Genomic DNA, 22,530 nt, shown 5'->3' on the forward strand with positions numbered 1-22,530 from the left:
CAACTCAACACATAGATTCAAATGAAACAAACAAACCAAGAAAACACAAATTAATTCAGTACTCAAGAACCTGCAGGAAATGAAAGATTTAAAAAAATCAGCTATGACAAGCTTATGAAATTCGTGACTACATGGGAGTGCAATGTTGTGAGTATAGTGGCAAAAGCCCAGACTGAACAGAAAGTTCTGTACACAATGCCATGCACCTGTTGTTCTAAATTCCAGGAAGAATAACATCAAGTGGACTGAGACCAAGTTCATACACAAGTAGGAAGCCAGTTTCTAGCTGAAAAATAATCAGGATAACTTAGGGCTGGGGGCATGACAAAGTGGTAAGAACACACATTTAAGGGGACAAAACACTCAATTCAAACTCTAATATGAGGAGTATGAAAGAAAAAAGCTATGATTTTAAATAATTAGAAAAATTGTAACACTTGAGTATTTGAGTGGAGAAAAATCCATTAGAGAGATAGAATGAACCCACATTCCAATGCTCCTTTAGTGATAATGTTTAGTCGTACTTCAGACAAAACAGAGTTACCTTGCAAATGAGCATGGATGTGCATTTGGGTGATGGAAATACTCTACTTACACAGGTGTAAATTAAATAGATTTTGGGGGTAGATTGTAGTTCTTGAACTAAGAGCCTGGGTGTTGTCCATGAGCTTTTTCTCTCAAGGCTACCACTCTAATACTTGGAGCCACAGTTCCAATTCTGATTTTCTGTTGGTTGTTTGGAGATAAGAGGCTCATGGACTTTCCTGCCCAGGATGGCTTCAAACCAAGATCGTCAGATCTCAGCCTCCTGAGTAATCTTGATTCCAGGCATGAGCCGTCGATGTTTTTAATAATTTAGTAAATTGTATAGTTACAGAAGCTATAAATTATGATTATAACCTGTGTAATATATGTGTGTATGTATAGATCAATGCATACAGTTAGAAATATATTAAAATATTTTTGCATCTACAGTAGATTTATGAAATCATTCTTCATTAAAAATATAATGGAAACAAAAGTTAATAAGAAGCAAAACAAAGGTAATTGTTACACCTTTATTTTGTTGAATGGAATATGAATTATGAGAATCAGTTTGGGAAAACCATCTCTACTTTAACAAAATGGATAATTGCTATTAATTCCAATGCATCTCTTTGCCCATATTGTGCATCCTCAAACATGAGTGTCAAAATCAAACCACACTTTTTGCCTTTGTATTTAACTCACCTGTTATAATTTAGGGGCTAGATGAAGTAATCAAATAAAGATTAAAATAATAGTAAGTGAGGCTATTAGAGCTGAAAAACATTTTAAATATGATAACTAATTAAATTACATATTTCTTACTTTTACTCTGTTGTTATGTCCCTCATTCCCACATGAGGAAAGTACATAGAAGGTTCTCACTAAATTATATGTAATTATTAAAAATGTATTGAAAGAATATGGGCACAGTGTGGTTTTAGCTTATTGAAACCTGTATGGGGTAGTGTGTTTTTGAGGACTTGCAATACGTTGTGATGGAGATGAAGGGAGGGATGTGCTTATTCTGGAAAACTGGCTAGAGGATTGCTCCCAGAAAGATAGTGATGAATTCTTCCAAAAGGACAGTAAAATCACTCTCACAACCATGTTCACTACTGCACTCTTCACTGTAGCCAAGTTATGGAAACAGCCCAGTTGCCCTTTGGCGAAGGGATAGTTGGCAAAAGTGTGTCATATATACATACGTGGAATGTACTTATCCATTATGAAGACTGTTACGTTATTTGCAAAGCAATGGATAGATCTAAAAATATGTTAAATAAACGAAGTCAAAGCCAGACACACAAAAGACCCATGTTCTGTCTCATATTTGGAAGCTAGAACTTTATACAATTTTACACAGCAATATTAACCAAATCATGCTATTTGTAGAGGAGTATTTAAAAGATGCAATTTTTTATAAAATTGAACTTTTAATCCACCAAAATAAATACCAGGAAACTATCACTTTGAAGATGTGAGGGGAAGTCAAAGGGAAAGAATAAAAAGAGTTATGGAGGAAGAAAGTGAAGACATGATATTCAATGCAGATAGTATGAAACTAGAAAAAAATTAACGTGTGGTGAGGTTTAGAAAGACAGGGAAAAGTTATATAAGGATCCATTATACTTAAAAGCATTATTTATTGAATGTAAATTCCCTTGTACAACTAGTTATGATAATAAAAATATAATTAAAAACAATGGAGCCATCTGATCTTAAACTGTGCTCTCTTAAACCATGAGTCAATATAATAGTTTCCTCCTCAGAAATTTCCTTTGCAGGTATTTTCCTTTGAGTGACAGAAAAATGATCAATGCAATGAATATCAATACATCACTTTGCACATCATAAATAGACACAATAAAAATCATAGTAAAAATGTTAGAATTAACCACATGATAAAATAACAGGTAGAATATGCCAAATGATCATTGATTGTTTTTCCAAGTACTATACCAATGATATCTAATTTAATCCTCACAATAATTCCATAAAGTGGAACTACTTACATTTTTATTTCTCAGATGATGATATTGAAGTCTTCAGAGTTGGAATTACTAGTACAACATTGCACACATGGTAAGTGTTAGCCTGAGGTTCATCTCCCACTGTATCAATTAACCTCATTCTATTTTATGACTAAAATACCAGCACTTAGTCTACAAATTCTAGGAAAATTTCCCAGAATTATTGTGTACACTCATAATATTTCATTTTATCTTTGTTAGAAAATAAGGAACTGTAATATGAATACTCAAAGTTCATAATCAGTGCATACCTCCCTGGTGAAAGGAAGTGCTAAAGTATAACATTCTTGACTTCTAGGTCAAAATAGCAGAAATCATATTCTATCCCTTCACTGAACACTGCACTGCCTGGGGACCCTATCTCTGTTTAACACTGTCTTACTGAAAGAATGACCTTCCTAATTCCTGATGGAAACAGACTGCAGGTCTTATGGACCAATCATTTCCACATTGTAGCTCAACAAATTTGTTTACCATTAGAAGTATTTTGATTGCTTTTTATTCCCAACATTTTGAGAGAAAGGTACTACTTTAAAATGCTATTAAAGTAAGACATATAAAAATCACCTTTGACCCTAGATAAATATTTTACCTTTCATGTACCCAAAAATGCAGTCTGACTTATCATTAATGAATTAAAGCCTCTCCTACTTGGGAATACAATTGTTTTAAAAAGACATAAAGGGCTGGGAAGGTGGCTCAGTGGTAGAGTGCTTGCCTTGCATGCGTGAAGCCCTGAATTTGATTCCTCAGCACCATATAAAAAAGAAAAAAAAGAAAAAAGCCGCAAGTGGCGCTGTGGCTCAAGTGGAAGAGCGCTATCCTTGAGCTGAAGAGCTGAAGGACAGTGCCCAGGCCCAGAGTTCAGGCCCCACTACCAGACACCCCCCCCAAAAAAAGACACCAATACTACTATATTTGTTCAAAATTTCTTATGATACTGAAGATTCAATTGTAAACTGTTAACACTTGAAAATAACTCTTTTTCTTGGGAGTAGGAAACAAAACACAAGATTAATCCTAATCATTTCCAAAGATTTATTTATACTACAAATTCACTCTTGTAACTACAAAGATTCTAAAAATAACTGAAGCATAGTGTCACAAAGGGCATAATTTAACTTCATCATGTACATTCAAAGGACTGTGCTAATAGAAAACAAAGTTATACTAAAAATTAGCTCAAGCAATTCACTTCCATTCTTTTGTTCTATATATTTTAGTTTCATAAAACCTGTCTTTTGATAAAATGATGCATAAAAGCCTATATACCCACTTACATTTTCAGATTTTAATAATGTTTATTTCAGAAATGTCTTTAGCTGTATAGTCAAAGAAATGAAATAACACTAAAGTATTCAAAGGGTTTTCAGAAATTGCAAGACTTGCTCTTGGATGTTATTTATATTGGAAAAGATCTTCAAAAAGCCTTGTTTGTTAAAGTTGTGATAGTTACTCCCACAAAAGAATTATTAATGAAGAAACCTTTGTATGTAAAATACAACACACATGCTTTTTTGTTTATTTGTTTTTGCAATGTATATCTAACAAACATATCCACAATACTGTTTTTCAGTCAATATGATCGGGTAATCAAACCTAAAAAATACGTGATTTATTCTTAGTGTGAATAGATACTATCTTATAAAGAAAGTTATTTTCAACAGAAATCCGGAAAGGGTTTATCCACCTTGAGTTTCACAGGAATAACCAGAGTGTAATACCTCTTTGGTCAAGTCAGTCAAACTCACTCCATGAGTATATCTTAAAAGTATAGCCAATTTAAGAGGTCAAATACATATTTTGTACTGACAGTCATCTTACAGCAATAACTTACTACTTAAATATATGTGTATCTTCTTGCCTAACATATACAAAGAGCTGAAAGTGATCTCTTTTATATAACTTAATGTTGTAAATGCTTTAATTATGATGATGTTATTATTTGACGAATAAAATGTACAGAAGGGTGGTTCCACTGAAATGACAGTACGGAACACTGATAAATAACAACATTGCAACACAGTTCTTTTCAGCCTCTCTCTGTCCTCATTGGCAAGCAACATTGCAACCACACACACACACACACACACACACACACACACACACACATACACACATATTTGCGTACATGTACACACACATTTACAGGCAAGGCAAATTCAGGGTTTATTGTACAATAAAGTTCAAATAAAATATTAGTGATAAGGCTAAGGATAATGGGTGTAGAGGAGCAGCTAGAAACGGGAGTTAATGGTCTAGGAAATTTGTTTAACAGGATCCTAACAGAGAACTTCCAAAACATGCAAAAAGACAGGCCTATTCAGATACAAGAAGTTTTAGAATTCCAAATAGACCAGAAAAGAATAGGACATCCCACCGTCACATTATAATCCACACAGGATCAACTCAGACCAAGAAAAGATCCTTAAAGCTGTGAAGGAGACAAGATTAATCACTTATAAAGGAAAACCAAAAGAATCACCTCAGATTTCTCAGCAGAGACAAGCAAAGCAAGAAGAGCCTGGAATGATGTATCCCATGCCCTAAAAACAAACAACTATCAACCAAGAATACTGTACCCAGCTAAACTCTCCTTCATAACTGAAGGCCAAATAAAAACCTTCCATAGCAAAGAAAAATTGAAATAATACCTCTCCACCAAACTAGCCCTGCAAAAGATTCTTAAAGATGTCCTACACATAGAAAACCAACAAGACCACAATAAAGGCCAAGAAACTGCACCCAAACTGAGAATCCAAGAAACATAGGAAGAACCCAATTTTTGCAGCCCCGGAGAAGGTGGATAACATGGCAGGAAGTCCCAAATAACTCTCAGTCCTTTTTATCAACATTAACGGACTTAACTCTCCAATTAAGCGAAATAGACTGTCTAGTTGGATTAAAAAAAAAGTTCCTTCTATCTGCTGTCTTCAGGAGTCACAACTTGCCCATAAAAACAAACACATTTTCAATGTTAAAGGCTGAACAAAATCTACCAAGCAAATGGCCCCCATAAACAGGCAGGAGTTGCAATCCTAATATCAGATAAAATAGACTTCAAATTAAGATTTGTGACAAGAGATAAAGAAGGTCACTACATACTAATTAAGGGTTCTCTCCTGCAGGAGGATATTACAATTCTAAATATCTATTCTCCAAAAAATGTAGCACCCAAATTTATCCAACAAACACTACTTTCCCTCAAATCCCACATAGATCCAAAGACATTAATAGTTGGAGATTTTAAAACACCACTCTCCCCACTAGATAGATCAACTCGGCAAAAACTAAACAGAGAAAACACAGATCTAAACAGCTGCAGAGATCAACAAGATTTAACAGACATCTACCGAATATTTCACCCAGCAGCATCAGAATACACGTTTTTCTCAGCAGCACAAGGAACATTGTCTAAAATAGACCACATTTTATGCCACAAAGCAAACTTGTCTAAATTCAGAAACAGTGAAGTTATACCTTGCGTTCTCTCTGACCACAAGAGAATAAAACTAGAACTCAACACCAAAAGCCACCAAAGGAAGGCCGGTAGCACATGGAGGCTGAACAACACACTGCTGAATCACGAGTGGGTCATGGAAGAGATTAGAAAGGAAATTCAAATGTTCATGCTATTCAACAAAACTGAGAACACAAATTACCAGCTCCTTTGGGACACAGCAAAGGCAGTACTCAGAGGCAAGTTTATAGCTCTGAACTCCTACATCAACAAATTGGGGAGATCTGAAACCAACAATTTAATGACACATCTAAACCTCCTTGAAAAGAGCAGCAAGATAAACCCCAATCCAGTAGATGGAAAGAAATAATTAAAATTAAATCAGAATTAAATAAATGAGAATCCAAAAAAATCTATAGAAAGAATTAACCAAGCAAAGATTTGGTTCTTCGAAAAAATTAAAAAAATTGACAGACCCTTAGCAAATCTTATCAGAAAAAGAAGAGAACACACCCAAATAAATAAACTCAGAGATGAGAATGGAAACAACACCACAAAACAACCAAGATTCAGAACATTATAAGGGAATACTTCTCAAAACTTTAAGCTAATAAGATTGAGAACTTGACAGAAATGGACCTTTTCCTAGCAAATATTGACATTCCAAAACTAAACCAAGATGAATTAAACCATCTTAACAGACCCATATCAAGCATTGAAATAGAAACAGCAATAAGAGAACTCCCAGGTAAGAAAAGTCCAGGACCAGATGGTTTTACAGCGGAATTCTACAAGGCCTTCAAAGCAGAGCTCACACCAATACTCCTCCAACTCTTCAATGAAATTGAAAGAAAAAGTTCACTACCGAACACATTCTATGCAGCCATCATAATCCTCATCCCAAAACCAGGCAGGGACTCATCAAAGAAAGAAAACTATAGACCCATTTCTTTGATGAACATTGAGGCAAAACTTCTCAACAAAATTTTTGCCAATCTACTTCAACAATTCATCCAAAAAAATCATACACCAATATCATACAGGATTCATTTCAGGAATGCAAAGCTGGTTCAATATACGCAAATCAATTAATATAATTCATCACATCAACAGGAGCAAGGATAAGAAACACATGGTTATCTCAATAGATGCAGAAAAAGCATTCAACAAGATTCAACACCCCTTTATGATGAAGGTTTTGGAAAAATTAGGAATCCATGGAACATTCCTCAATACAATAAAGGCTGTATATGACAAACCTACAGCCAGCATTATACTTAATGGTGAAAAACTAAAGACATTTCCTCTTAACTCAGGAACAAGACAAGGATGTCCACTCTCTCCACGTCTCTTCAATCTAGTATTTGCATGCCTAGCTACAGCAATAAGACAAGATCCAAACATAAAGGGGATCCACATAGGGAAAGAAGAAATAAAACTCTCCTTCTTTGCAGATGATATGATCTTGTATTTAATGAATCCCATAGACTCCACTCCCAAATTACTCAAGCTGATTCAAAACTTTGGCAAAGTAGGCTGGTATAAAATTAAGCCCCCAAAATCAATGGCTTTTCTGTATGCCAACAATGAGAAAAGTGTGGCTGAAATTAGGAAAGTAACTCCATTTGTAATATCCCCACAAAAATTAAAATACCTAGGAATTAACTTAACAAAATGAGTGAAGGACCTTTATGATGAAAACTTTAAAATCTTGAAAAAGGAAATCAAAACAATACTTAGAAAATGGCAAGACATTTCATGTACCTGGATTGGAAAGATTAACATCGTGAAAATGGCAGTACTTCCCAAGGCTATCTACAAATTCAATGCGATACCTGTCAAAATTCCAACCTTATTCTTCAAGGAAATAGAAGAGGCATTCTAAAAATTCATATGGAACAATAAAAGTCCCCTAATAGCAAAAACGATCCTCAATGGAAAGAACACTACTGGAGGAATATCAATACCAAATTTCAAACTCTACTATTAAGCCATAGTAATCAAAACAACTTGGTACTGGCATAAGAACAGACCTCAGTACCAATGGAATAGAATTGAAAACCCAGAAATGAAACTACAGACATATAGCCATCTAATATTTGATAAGGGAGCTAAAAAAATAGAATGGAAGAAAGCCACCCTCGTCAGTAAATGGTGCTGGCAAAATTGGTTAACTACTTGTAGAAAACTAAAGCTAGATCCTTATATATCACCCGGCACAAGCATCAATTCCAAATGGATCAAAGACCTCGGAGTCAAACCAGACACTCTGAAAACATTACAGGATGGAATAGGAGAAACCTTAGGTCTCCTTGCTCAGGCCGAAATTTTCTTTATAGAGACCAGGAAACACAACAAATCACAGAAAGGTTGGACAAATGGGATTGCATGAAGTTTCAGAGCTTCTGCATGGCAAAGGACTTAGCTAGCAAGATCAATAGAAAGCCCACAGATTGGGAGAAGATCTTCACTAGCCATAAAACGTACAAGGGTCTCATATCTAAAATATACTTGGAACTTAAAGAATTAAATCCCCCTACAACAAATCCTCAAGGAAAAAACTGCCCAATAAATAAGTTGGCTAAAGACATAAAGAGAAACTTCTCTGAAGAAGAAAGAAGGATGGCCAATAGACACATGAAGAAATGCTCAATCTCCCTAGCCATAAAAGAAATGCAAATCAAAACAACATTGAGATACCAGCTCACCCCAGTTAGAATGGCAAAAATCAAGAACTCTAACAACAACAGATGCTGGAGGGGATGTGGACAGAAGGGAACCTTACTTCATTGTTGGTGGGAATGTAAACCTGTTCAACCACGTTGGACAGCAGTATGGAGGTTCCTCAAAAGACTTCACATAGAGCTCCCCTATGACCAAGCAATCCCACTTTTGGATATTTACCCAAATGTTTACAAACAAGACCACACTAAAGCTACAAGCACAACTATGTTTATTGCAGCATTATTTACCAAAGCTAAGATATGGAACCAACCCAGATGCCCCTCAGTAGGTGAATGGATCAAGAAAAAGTTTTATATGTACACAATGGAATTCTATGCCTCCATCAGAAAGAATGACATTGCCCCATTTGTTAGGAAATGGAAAGGCTTGGAAAAAATTATATTAAGTGAAGTAAGCCAAGCCCAAAGAAACATAGGTCCCATGGTTTCCCTTATTTGCAATATCTAGTATATGTATGAGTCAAGCAGAAAAGGTCAGATAATGTGATGTTAGGAAAATGAACCCTTAGATATGTATTTTAATGTTTTTTTTCTTTCACGCATTTGTTTCTAACGCATTTATAAGATTATTTCTTTGTTGCTTTGTATCTCCCTCCCCCACAATATAACCCCTGCTTTCACTATATTTGATGTTGGTACAATTTGTAGAGGACAGGGGGAAAAACTAGTCGTTTAAGGATACAGTTGGACCCGTTGCAACAATGAGAAGTACATGTTGTCATGCTGAAAACGAACTTTACAACTTTGGTGTGGGGTGGGGGGGGGAAGGGAGGACGGGGGATGGGAAGATTGGGTGGGGGGGCGCGGGGGGAGGCTGGGAAGGGAGGTGAAGGGCAAAGAAAGGAGGAATCTGCAATGCTTGATAAGAAATATACTCATTATCTTGCCCATGTAATTGTAAGCCCTCTGTAGAGTATGTTCACAAAAAAATAAAAAAAAAAAAAAATAATAGAAAAGAAAAGAAAAGAACCTAAGGGATATGAGGACCAAATTATTATGATATTTCATTAGGTATCCTATGTGAAAGCAAAATAAAATGCACCAGAAGAAAGCTCAGAAAATCTGAATATAATACAGGCCTATTTGTCCTCCCTAACTGTCATAGATGTATATGTTAATTCTAAGGAGACTTAAGTTTTAATAGCATTCGAAGTACTGGAAGACACTCATGTTTTACCGAAACAAATTATGTCCATACAGGTAGACCCATTGCAACAGTGAAATGTACAAGTCGTAATGTCAAAAACGAACTTTACAACTTTCGTGCAGGGGGTGGGGAGGAGAGGGGAGAAGGGAAGGCGGGGAGGATTGGGTGGGGAGGATGGAAAGGGAAACAACGGAGGAGGCTACAATGCTTGATAAGAAATGTACTCACTATCTTGCCCATGTAATTGTAACTCCTCTGTACAGTATTTTCACAATAAAAAAAACAAAATATGTCCAAAAAATATTAGTGATTAGGAAAAATGATAATTTGCCTTATTACAAAATAATACATAATCCACTCACCACGGTGGTTACATTTTCCCTGTCTCTCCACATGTGACCATTTAATTTATTTTTAGTTCACTCATTCATTCATTCATTCATTCATTAGTTTGGTGCTAATACTAGAGCTTGAACTCAGGGCCTGGCTCTGTCTCAGAATTTGTTGTTTATTTTGTTTTAGTTTTCTCAAGGCTAGCATTTTACCGCTTGTAAGAGCTCCATTTCTAGCTTTTGCTGTTTACTTTCAAACCAGAATCTAAGGGACTATTTTTCTTGGTCTGGTTTCAAACCACAATCATCAGATTTTGTCTTTCTGATTAGCTAGGAATAAAGACATGAGCCACCAGTGTGGCTCCTACTTTTTCCTATACTTATCTATTGCACATACTTAGATAGCAATTTAATATTGAGAGTATAGAAGCAAGATGTACAGTGATTATATTGTTCTGTCAGAAATTCAAGTTAGTAATGTAAATTTCTTCTTAAGACCATACACAAAAAATCCTTAAGAAGAAATCTGATGATTTGTGTGTGTGTGTGTGTGTGTGTGTGTGTGTGCTGTTGCAATATGTTCCACATATAAGCACTGTGCAGGTGTGTCCAGCCATTCACAGTTATTGGATAAATATCTGCCTTGAGATACCAACTCATGGACAATGTCTAAGTGTCCACTCTAGGCTTCCCGATGAAGAGGATTATACTTATCCTCATACCTAGTATTCATATGAGTGGCCTTTTTGGAAAGTAGTGTCTGCACTGTAGTAAGCTGCAAGGCAAGCACTCTACACTGAGCCACCTTCCCAGCCCAAGGATTAAGATTCTTATCTGTAATTTAGTCAAAGCTATGTCTCTTTATGTAGGCGACTAACAATGTATTTACTAATTTCAAGTAAATACATGAATTCTATTTCATCTTTTTTTAAAAATAAAAAAAACTTATTTGCTCTGTAAATTGAGTAGAAGCATGGATTTTGTGGCTAGCTAGGTCATTGCACATCTGGATCTCTTTTCCTCTCTCTGTTTTATGGTTCTCATAGACAATATGATTGCTCCATAATTATCCTAATTTATTTTGCTTTTATATTTTTGGTTGCATCATTTCACTTTCTGCTCTGCCATTTCCCAAAACAGCACCACATGAACAGAAAAATCCAGAAGTGGTGCTGTGGCTCAAGTGGTAGAGTGCTTGCCTTGATTTGAAAAGCTCAAGCACAGTGCCCAGGCCCAGAGTTCAGGCCCCACAACTAATTTAAAAAAAAAAGAATCTCAATATTTGATAATTCTACGAACAGATCTGACTGAAATCAGTTGAATCACACTTTTCCTGTAAAATGAAGTAATAGATCCAGGCTAGGAAAGCAGCTAGAGAAGGCAGGCAGATTGTATCTGTAAAAAAACTTTGTGGAAAATGGAATCGAGGATTACTTACTGGTGATTCACTGGCACTTGAAGCATGATTCTGAATTATTGCTTGCTGATTCTGAACTATTGCTTTGATCATTATATTCTCCAAGAAGAAAAAGTGAAATTTAATTGATAGCAAAGGACTACTAATACATTTTGACTTCTCATTAAGCATCTTCAATCATCAAAATCACCTGAAGACAATAGATAGGGCTATTTTTAGATGAAAACAAGTGTCTTAAAAAAAAAAAGAATTTAGGTAGTCATACAAAGGACTTCTATTTTACTAATGCATTATACATTTTTTCTAATGTTGGATACCAACATTAGAAAGCTACTAGAAAGCTCTTAAATCCCATATGTTGAAGTGAGTTCTCTTACACTTTAACATGGTATTTCCCAAATCATTTACATAGAAGGCATTGTTTCCTATTTTCTCATTCCTAGAATAAGCTGCACATGAAGACACCACTGGTCCATATTTTCAGTCTTTACCTTTGAATACTGAGGAAAATCTTTCCTCTGCTCCCTATAATTCACTACTCTCCAGTTAGAATAATTTAGAATAGTAAAAATGGAAAAAGAGAAAATAAATCATGGTGAAAAAACATATGCAGAACATTCACCAGTTTTTTCCGACCAGTTCAACCAATGTGAACTACTGGGGAAATACATGGACACCTCATTCCCACTGGTACTCAAAATCTCTGGTTAGGCAATTCTGACGAAGACAAGGAACAAGATGAAAAAATGAGGAATGGTATCAATTGCAAGAAAAAAATGGAGTAGGATCCAAGCAAATTTCTTCTTTGGGATGCCGAAATTTATCGGCTTACTGTGGTGTGAACACTACTTTCCAAAAAGGCCACCCAGATGAATACTAGGGATGAGGATGAGTATACCCCTCTTCATCGCGAAGCCAAGAGTGGACACTTATTCATTGTCCATGAGTTGGTAGCTCAAGGCAGATATTCATGCAATAACTCTGAATGGCTGGACACCCCTGCATAGTACTTATATGTGGAATAATACCAGAATGGCTTCTTTATTACTTCATCATGATGCAGATACCAATCCCCAAACTAAAGGCCTCTTGACCTCCTTGCATCTTGCTGCTGGGAATAGAAATAGCAAAGATACTCTGTATCTCCTTCTGTTGAACCACTATATCAAACCAGGTCTGAAGAACAACTTTGAAGAAACTGCATTTGATATTGCCAAAAGATAAGTATGTATCACTACCTCTTTGAAGTTGTCGAAGGCTGTACAAATTGTTATCCTAAGTCGTAATGGTTTGGTTAAGTTTCTTAAATTTCAAAAATGCCAGTCCATCTTTTGTGTCCCTACAAATTTTTTTCACAATACAAAACAACAGCAATATCTTACTATAAAAATTTATGTATTCCATGGTATTCTTCCAAGTGAATTGCATGACTTTGATATCAAAATGTATTCAAGAGTTGTTTGTATACATCTGTAATGATTTCTGCAGAGTTTGTGATTTTTTAAATCAGAAATATTTTTAACTTTTCTGTTGAAATGAATAGTATAGAAACTAAAGATGTTCCGGGTGCTTTTCTGAAAAAAGTATATCTATGTTTGTGTAATGTCCATAATCTATATCATTCTCTCCTAGATATAATACTTTGAATTCTACATTGTAATATAATGTATAGACTCATTAATAAATGTGACCTTGCAGATTGCATTCCATATAGAAGAATTTTAAGACTCCTTTTTTTTGTAGTTTCTTATATTATTTTATTTCTTTGGTATAAAATGGCAATATTATCTAATTTCAAGTTTTGTAAAGGTTATGTTATGTAAAGGCCTTTCTAAGGAGAAAATTTAATACACTGATGTCAAACTAACCTTTAATTCTATGAATTACATGTATTGTTACACTTGTATTTTTGTAATCAACTTTTTAATAACTGTTTTTCATTTCTTGCATCAGAAGAATGAAAAATATGGAATACTTCACAAATTTTCATATCCTCCTTGTGCAAGTGCCATGTTAATTTCTGTATTGTTGTAATTTGGGTAGACCTGCTGCTGAAGCATGTATTATCCTCTAAATTTAAGTACGTAATGATACAATCTTTATACAGACATATATCCATGGTTGCCTATTTGTAACAAGGAACCCTTATTGTTCCTAAAAATGCTATTGATCTTATTTCTCTAAATTTCTGCGTACAGTGGAAAAAACTTATATAGTTTGGTCGATTGCTCACATTTACAATTTTTTGGTCAATGACTATTTTGTCATTTTCATTTTAAATTTGATCATACTTTGAAGCCTTTACAGCTAAGTCCAAAGGTGGTGGCTTTTCAAGTACTTATTTATCAACCTAGTTAGCTTTGTGGAGCTAATGGATTCAAAGTAAGCCTTACTTAAGAGCTACTTCTAACTTTCTGCAGGTTAAAATTTCCCAAATGAGGTCTTCCTGGGACAAATGTCTACCTGAACTGTGAAGACTCAGGGTCTATGTTGAGGGGGCAGAATGATGCAGGCTCCAGCCTCGGGATTATCTGAGGACTGTGTTTGGGATTAGGAAAACTCTTGGAACGCCAGGCTACAGAGGGAAAATGTTCCCTCTCCCTATCTCAAAACATGTCACAGACTCATGGGAGCTGAGGAAGTGGCTCTTCTGCTTGCTTAAGCATAGATGAACATCTGGTCAAGCATTTTGCTGAGATTGGAGAAGTGGTTTGAGCTTGCTCTAAAATAGTTTAGATAATAATATACCGAGACATTCTCTCATAGGTTAAGTAAAAATGTATCTGTGGAAAATTTTTGTGTGAATGTTTTCTGACCAAATCTTGGCAAAGATTATGCTTGCTAGTCTTTAAATACCCACTAACAATAAAGCACAGCATGCAGTGGCAATTGCTGTTTGCACACTGCATCCCCTGTGTCCTGGTGATTTTGTGACCCTTACCCAGGGACCGCAATGCACTAGACGTTGACCCTGAACCCTTACCTTTCTTCCATGTAGGAACAGACCAACCAGAATATCTTACCCTGACAGCATGGATTGTCTTACTGGAACAAAAATAATCTTAGTTACAAGGGATCATAGAGAGATGAACAGTTCAGACAGAATTGTTCAGAATGGAAGGTATTTTATCAAAACATAATTGTTTATTATACATATCATTTCAAAAGTAGCTAAAGCCAAGAAAGTGAAAAAATTGTTCATATGCATGATTACCTACTGTCCTGACCTGTCTATCATCCAACCAAGCAGGAACTTACACTACTGACATTCTATCACCAAATATTGCAATAGCTCCTGGAGAAGTCCATATGTTTCTCCTCGATATTAGGCCTTAAATTTGTAATGTTTTAATCAAAGTGTTTCCTCTTGCCTCCAGGCTGCATATCTACAAATGGTAAAGCTTTAAGTCTAACTCTACCAAAAACTGAGGTACAGATAATGGAATAATACTTTAAAACAGAGTTGCCTTTGATTCCCTAAACACAACACAACAATGCAAAACAATTTTTATATTATATGTACTTATATATTTTATATTTATATGTGCTGATTTTAAACTTCATACAGTGAATCTTACTAGAATTGATAATTTGACAAATATATTGACATTTATTCCCATAAATAGATTGGATATAAATAATTAGGTTTAGAATATATATTAGAATATAAAAAGTATCAATGCAATATCTTCAGTATAAACTTGTGATACCTTCTAAGTGTTCGTGGTCTTCTGAATACACATGGTAAAATAACAGTATTGTTTTCTGCTAATCTACAAGGGATTTTATTCTGATGCTCTGTTTATTGTTTTAACTTGCTGGTCCCAAAGTGTTTTTCTCCATATTTCTGAAGCATTCTTACTGATTATACCCAAATTTTGCTGATATGATGTCTAAAAGCTATTATTCTTCTGCAGGACCCACGGGTCCTAGGATAACAGGTCCCAGTTATCTGCATCATCAGATAACAAGGGCATGACTTCTCACATAGGCCCATGCAACATGCCAACAGAAAATAATTAAAGACTCATCTCAATTTCTCATTTCCTATAATATTTCAGGGCCCCAATTGCTTACAAGAATTAGCAGTAATCAATTGTGAAATGCAAGGCAACTTAAAATGAAAGATGAGATCACAAAATCTGAGAGAAAGTACTGTAATTCAAACTTTCAATTTACAGATGACCAGCCCATATGAGTGAACAAAATCACAAATGAACAAGGTTATTTTTAATACCTTTCTCCTAATGATGAATAAAAGATTTCAGTGCAGCCAAAAAAATAGTTTCTGGAATGATAGATCATAATTGGTCAACCAAGACTAGGAAAACTTGATTTAGAGGTCAAATATAATTTAGAAAAAGATTAATTGAGAAGACCCTTAGTGCTTCAAAACACTGGTACTTCAGTAAAACTTGGTTCTGTAGAATAAAAATGTCATTCTCAAACCAATGTAACCTATATTTAATCTCCTGAAAGTATATTCCTTTTCAAATAAACTTTTAAAAATCATATTCACCAAAATAACACTTGACAAGTAGATGATAGTGACATTACAAGGTTTTCAAGTGTAGGGAGCAAGTTACAATAGAGTTGATTTACGTATCCAGCACTAATACCAAACAAGTTCAACCATTCATTAAAGTATAGAAATACTACCCCCCACCATTTGTGTTGTTCAGTTGGTGCCTTCCAGAAATGTGTTATATAGATCAGCCTCCTATAATTCAAACCCAAATATTAGCTAATAAAGTAAATTTCATCACATAAGAAGGTACATTTTAAAGTCACTAATAGTTGCCTCATCATGTGTTGCCTTATCATATATTTTCCCTATCTGTGTAACATAGTAAGAAATATGACTTTAAGTCTTGAATATGGGTACTGATGAGAGATTTGACAAACATAAAATCTGTCTTCTATTTCTATCATATTCCTCTAAGTAGTAAATTTTAGTTTTCTTCTTTTTCCAATACTTATAGGTAGTAGAAAAAATTATCCTATGTAAAGTAAAATAATCACATACCATTGTACAAAGCCATTTATAAAAACTGGTAGGAATAAATTCTAGGCCATTTTTAAACATTCCTTTTGACTAAAGATTAATCTTCCAAATGAAGGAGAATAAAATCATGTCTAAGTGCTTCACATCTCCAGTCTTGCAAATTGTTATTGCAGATGAATGAATTATGGAAATATAAGCTGACATCAGTTGCCTATATATTCTCCATGCTGGCTGATACTCAGAATTTGCACAGCACAGGAAAACAGGTGCAATGACTGGCTTCTCACATCAGGGTGAATTTTTGGCATTGCTGGGCTTCGAACTCAGGGCCTAGGAGGCCCAACTGCCCAATCGGTTCACGTGATCACACCAGACTTTGAGCCACTAAGGAGATGGGCTTTTCCCAGGAACTGAGATGGAGCCACAGGGAGGCCAAAATAGTGCTCAATGCATCATTTAAACATGTGATGTATATTCACATCCATGTGAGGACTGCATCCTGCATTGAGTGTACTTATTGTGTTTATTTTGTATGCTATTCATGGATTATTGTGTATTTTCTCATGTATATAATGACAGGTATAACTGCGCTGACATGGATAACAACTTATTCCCATGACCACAGGGTGGCCCATGCATTCTCCATCCTAGCTGAGACCCAAGACTTGCACAGGAAAGGAAAACATATGCAACCATTGGCGTCTTACATCAAGATGAATCTTTTGTCAGGGCTGGGATCTGAACTCGGGACCTAGCAGGCCCAATTGGTGAATGGGTCCATATGAGCACAACAACCTGTGAGCGACAAAGGAGCTAGGCGTTTCCAGTACCTGAATTTGAGCCCCCCTGGGGGGAGAGTGGGGAGCACAATAGTCATCCATTCATAAGTAGAAGGTAGAATGCAAATAAGTACATATTTGTATAGAGTAGGATTGATGGTGACTTGTGATGGAATCCAATCTGTGTGTACCTATATTTGGGTATTTTCTGATGCATTCATTTCATGTCTGTGATGATTATTGTCATGCTTCATTAACTCTTCTTTACAAATAATCTATACCCCATGAGTCTTGCGTATCATTTCCTACTCGCATCATGCACAAACTACTCATTCAAGGATGAGATGGATCGCATGCCATGACTCTTCCTAGGTCCAGAAACAAGTATCTCAGGATCTCCCACCATTCCCTCCTCCTACGGGGACTGAATTCAAGCCTCAGTCCTGGAAAAGTTACTCCTTATATACATCTTAATGATAGGATTTATACTTCTGTTCAGGTGTTCAGTCCATATTGTGTTTGGTGCGTTCATTCATTTTATTTCTTGTTTTATTAATTTATTTACTACTTATTTTATTGACTCTGATGACACTTATACCAATTATTACATTGTTTACATCCTATCACATAGAATCTAGATTTTAGATGTATGTGTTCTCCATCATGCCTGGCAGTGCTAGGATCTGATCTCAGGGCCTAGCAGGCCCAATTCATGAATGGGTGAGTTTGAGGATGGGATCCCCTAGCCAATGAAGCTGTTAAGTGGTTCCCACGCGCTGAGATTTGGCCAAAACAGCGATGCATGGATAGGCAGACGGTGATATACAAAGAAATATATATTGTTAAAGAGTGCCAGAGCCATCTATCTATGATTGAATGACACCTACTACGTTCCTACCAACTCTTAGGTATTTATTATACCACCATTGAAGGAATATTGTTCTTTTAATGCTTAATAAATTATACATTAAGATCAATCAGCATTCTAAGACTATTGCATCCAATTTTAGACTAGACGGATGCATGAACTACACTTTCAATGGATATTCCCATGCATAGGAATGAGTCTCTTGTGTTCTCCTGCCATTGGTGTCAGGACTGGGATTTGAACAAAGGGCCTATGTTCACAGGTTGTCCTATGGATTCACTGATAGCCCACAAGCCATCAGCAATGGCAAGTCATATCTACTTTGCAGCCATGTCATTCAAACCCAGGATGGTCACTGTGCAAAGAACAAAATAATAAAACCCCAGCCCCCTGAAGGTTGCCACTTTTTCTGCTTTCCAGTTTTTTTTTCTAGAAAGTCCCCTGGGCCTATGATCTTAGGATCAGCTATGGTTCTGGAGGCTGCACCCAAGCCGAGAGAGATCTAAGCTGAGGCAGAGTTTCCATGACCTGAGTTCAAGCCCCATGGTTGGCCAAAAGAAAAAAAAGAAAAAGAATAAAGAAAATATAATTATTTAACTAAATTAAAAAAATAAAGCTACCTAGTTTGGAATTTCTGCTAGTTTTCTTTCCTAGCCTGGGATTTGAACTCAGGGTCTTGGTAAATCTGTAGCAATGTGAGGGAAGATTTGCTACTACTTGAGTTCAAACCTTGTGCCAACTAAAAATGAAAACTAAGTCACTGACCTAAGCAGGGGGAGTTGTGGAGATGGGAGGGAAGGTATGGTAGGGGGAAAACAAAGGAGGAGGTAACAATGCTCAATATGAAATTTACTCATTACCTTGCTCCTGTAAAATATTTTTACAATAAAAAACGAACAAAGACAAACAATGTAGTTCTCAGAGAAGCATTTTGGAGGAAAGGGAAGGATCTCTGAGTGAATAGCTGTACAAAATTCTACACTTTTTAAAATGTTCAGTATGGAACTGAATAAACATAACTGCTTCCATTAAAAAATTAAGTCACTGTCTTGGAACTGGGACCAGTATTTCTGCCATTGCTAGGATTTGAGCTCACCGTCCAGGTAACAATTTTGCATCATGGGTGAAGGCGAAGCTCACTGTCCATGAGGAAAGAAATTCAGGCTAGAGTTCCCAGGGCCTGAATGAAGGCCCTAAAATGGAAAAATATCTCTATACATGTGTAATATATGATATATATACTTACATATGTATGTTAATTTCATATTATGATTCAGGTGGATCAGTGGTAGAGCACTTGCCTTGCATGCCTGAGTCCCTGGGTTCGATTCCTCAGCACCACATAAGCAAAAAGAAAAAATCCGGAAGTGGCGCTGTGGCTCAAGTGGTAGAGTGCTAGCCTTGAGTTGAAGAGCTGAGGAACAGCACCCAGGCCCAGAGTTCAAGCCACACAAAAGGACCCCCACAGAAAAAGAATGATTTTGTATTTTATTTTTCTTTGATTTATTTATTGATTGATTACTGTATTTAGTATTTTTATACACATAATATTTATTACATTTTGCACATCTATTATAAAATTATACCCAATAATTTAGGACATTGACTCATTCTCATTAATATTTTATTAAGTGTTGAAACATAATACATAATTAAATGGAAGAATTTGTCACAGTCTTCACATGATTAGAGTCTCTCACAAGTATGAGCTTTGTCTTATTTATCTTTGGAAACTTCCTATCGGGTTTTCTTTAGATGATTTATACTCAGAAGCCTTTTCTTGAGGATAGGCAAGTGAGGTATAAAATTGTGAGGGTGGGGCTAGAAATGTGGCTTAGTGGTAAAGTGCTTGCTCAGCATGCATGAATGCCAGGGTTTGAATCCTCAGTGCCACATACTCAGAAAAAGCCAGAAGCTATGGAGTAGCTCAAGTGGCTAGCCTTGAGAAAAAGAAGCTCAGAGAGAGTACCCAGGCCCTAAAATCAAGCCCAGGACTGTCTAAAACCATAGGCCAGATGCCAGTGGCTCATAAGTGGAACCATAGCTTCTCGGAAGGCTGAGAGCTGAAGACCACAGTCCAAAGGAAAGCCTGTTAGTTTCTTATCTCCAGTGAACCACCAAAAGAACCCATCTGGCATTTTGGATTAAGTGCTAGAGTATTCACCTTGAAATGAAGGGCTCAGGGTCAGTGCCCAGGCTAGAGTTCGAGACACACAACTGGAAAAAGAGTGAGGGTTAATTAAAATACTTTTCCTATTTGCTAATTACGAGAACATTCTATGGAAGATGAACACTGATGTACACCAGAATTGGACTCAGAGCTCAAGGTTCAAGTGTAGCACATACATATGCCCATCCTCTCAGACTGTAGCATTGTAATATTGTGTCCTACAGGGTTCTTAAAGGTCCAAGGTTAAAAGGCTTAATATGCTCCACAAGCCCTTTGTGATAAGCAGTTGACTTGTATTGTCAATGTCATTACAGTTCTGAACCTAGCAGAGCACAAGTAGCTCATGCCCATAACCCTAGCTCAGGAGGCTGAGGTCTCAGGATCACAGGGTGAAGCCAGCCATGGCAGGAAATCTATGACAAAATGACTTGCACTTCTGAAAGGTCAGATATTCAAGAGCTTCGTGTGTCTCCCTTGGTGATGAGAATTTACTTGCACATTAAATGTTCTTATAGTACTCGAGCTATAGAAGAAGGAAAGAAACATTATTGACCTATCCTGGATTCATAGCCCTAGCTCTGTTAGCAGGAAGAACTCCAGTGTAACTCTGTTATTGAAGGACAGAAAACAGTTTCAAAATACAGGCTAGGTGCAGAGACCAGGCCTACAGGATTAGGAGGAAGAACGTACACACCCAGCAGTTAAGTGAGCTGCAAAACCACTTCATTTATTCCAGGCACAACCAGCAATGGGGAAAACCTGTAACATTTGTTAAAGTTACACCAGGGTCAGGCTTTACTCGGCCTCTTCAAACAATGACTAATTAACCTTCCTCTCTCATGTGAAGGGAGACTCAGGCTACCTTTAGGTTACCAATAGAGAGCCAGTTTAGTGGGGGAGAGGGGAGGAACAGAGTAGAAAAACCCTGCTCTCTGGTCTTAGGGAGTGGGTTTTTGACTCTCCATCTATCAGATTTGAAGACCCTTCTACCTCTGCCAGTCCATTCTCCTTCCTTCATTCTCCACATAATTAATGCAAATCCCCAGACTAACTAGAGGCAGGACTGTTTCTATTTTGTCTCCAAGCACATTATTTAGAACCTAGCTCTGCCCTCTTGACTCTGGGGCCCTTAGTTGCCTGAGAAGTGGGAAAGAGACAGTCTTCCTGCTCTGTGGTTATGTGAAGGCACACTGCAAAAGGTCTCCTAACTGGGAAGTGTTCCCTTCTTTCCTCCTGACGTCCAAAGTTTAAACTATCTTTCTTTTTTTCTTTCTTTCTTTCTTTCTTTCTTTCTTCTTTCTTTCTTTTTCCTTCTTCCTTTCTTTCTTTCTTTCTTTCTTTCTTTCTTTCTTTCTTTCTTTCTTTCTTTCTTTCTTTCTTTCTTTCTTTCTTTCTTTCTTTCTTTCTTTCTTTCTTTCTTTCTTTCTTCCTATCTATCTACCTAGCTACCTAGGTATCTCTTTGCCAGGTCTTGGGTTGAACTTAAGGCCTGGGCACTGTCTGTAGCACTCTACTATTTGAGCCACAACACCAATTCTGGCCTTTTCTGTGTATGTGCTACTGAGGAATCGTATCCAGGGCTTCTTGCATGCTAGGCAAGCACTCTCTCACTAATCCACATTCCCAGCCCCCTCATATTTTTCTTAATAGTAGTTTTTACATAAGTATGCTACCATTTTACTTCCTCAAGTTTAATTTTCTGAAGACTGGTTACTTCTAAGAAAACCTATCTTGTGTACCCCTGCCTGATTTGTTACTGTTCCTGCATTGTCCTCATAATAAAATGTAAATAAAGACTGCTGAGATCTTCAGTGTGCATCATATAAGGACACGGGCCTGGAACCCTGGAAGAGAAAGCAATGGGTCTGACATGAAGAGGATGATGCAGTAGGCGCAAGGATCATATCTAAAAAATAAATAAATAAATAAGAGAAGCATCATTGCATACAGTGTGTTTGAACTCAGGGAGGTAATATACACACATAAGTAAGTAGGGCACTGATTCATAAACGTGGCCTTCTCTTTTTGAAGACGATTTTGAGGCTATCCC

General features: G+C 36.5%; 1 pseudogene; it reads right to left on the reverse strand.

The window, feature by feature from the left end:
- Positions 1-13,618: 13,618 nt before the first annotated feature.
- On the reverse strand, positions 13,619-13,718 carry LOC122100036 (annotated as a pseudogene).
- Positions 13,719-22,530: the final 8,812 nt, after the last annotated feature.

The sequence above is a fragment of the Dipodomys spectabilis genome, unplaced genomic scaffold (assembly GCF_019054845.1).
Source record: "Dipodomys spectabilis isolate Male_0828 unplaced genomic scaffold, ASM1905484v1 ptg000554l, whole genome shotgun sequence".
Taxonomy (NCBI): domain Eukaryota; kingdom Metazoa; phylum Chordata; class Mammalia; order Rodentia; family Heteromyidae; genus Dipodomys; species Dipodomys spectabilis.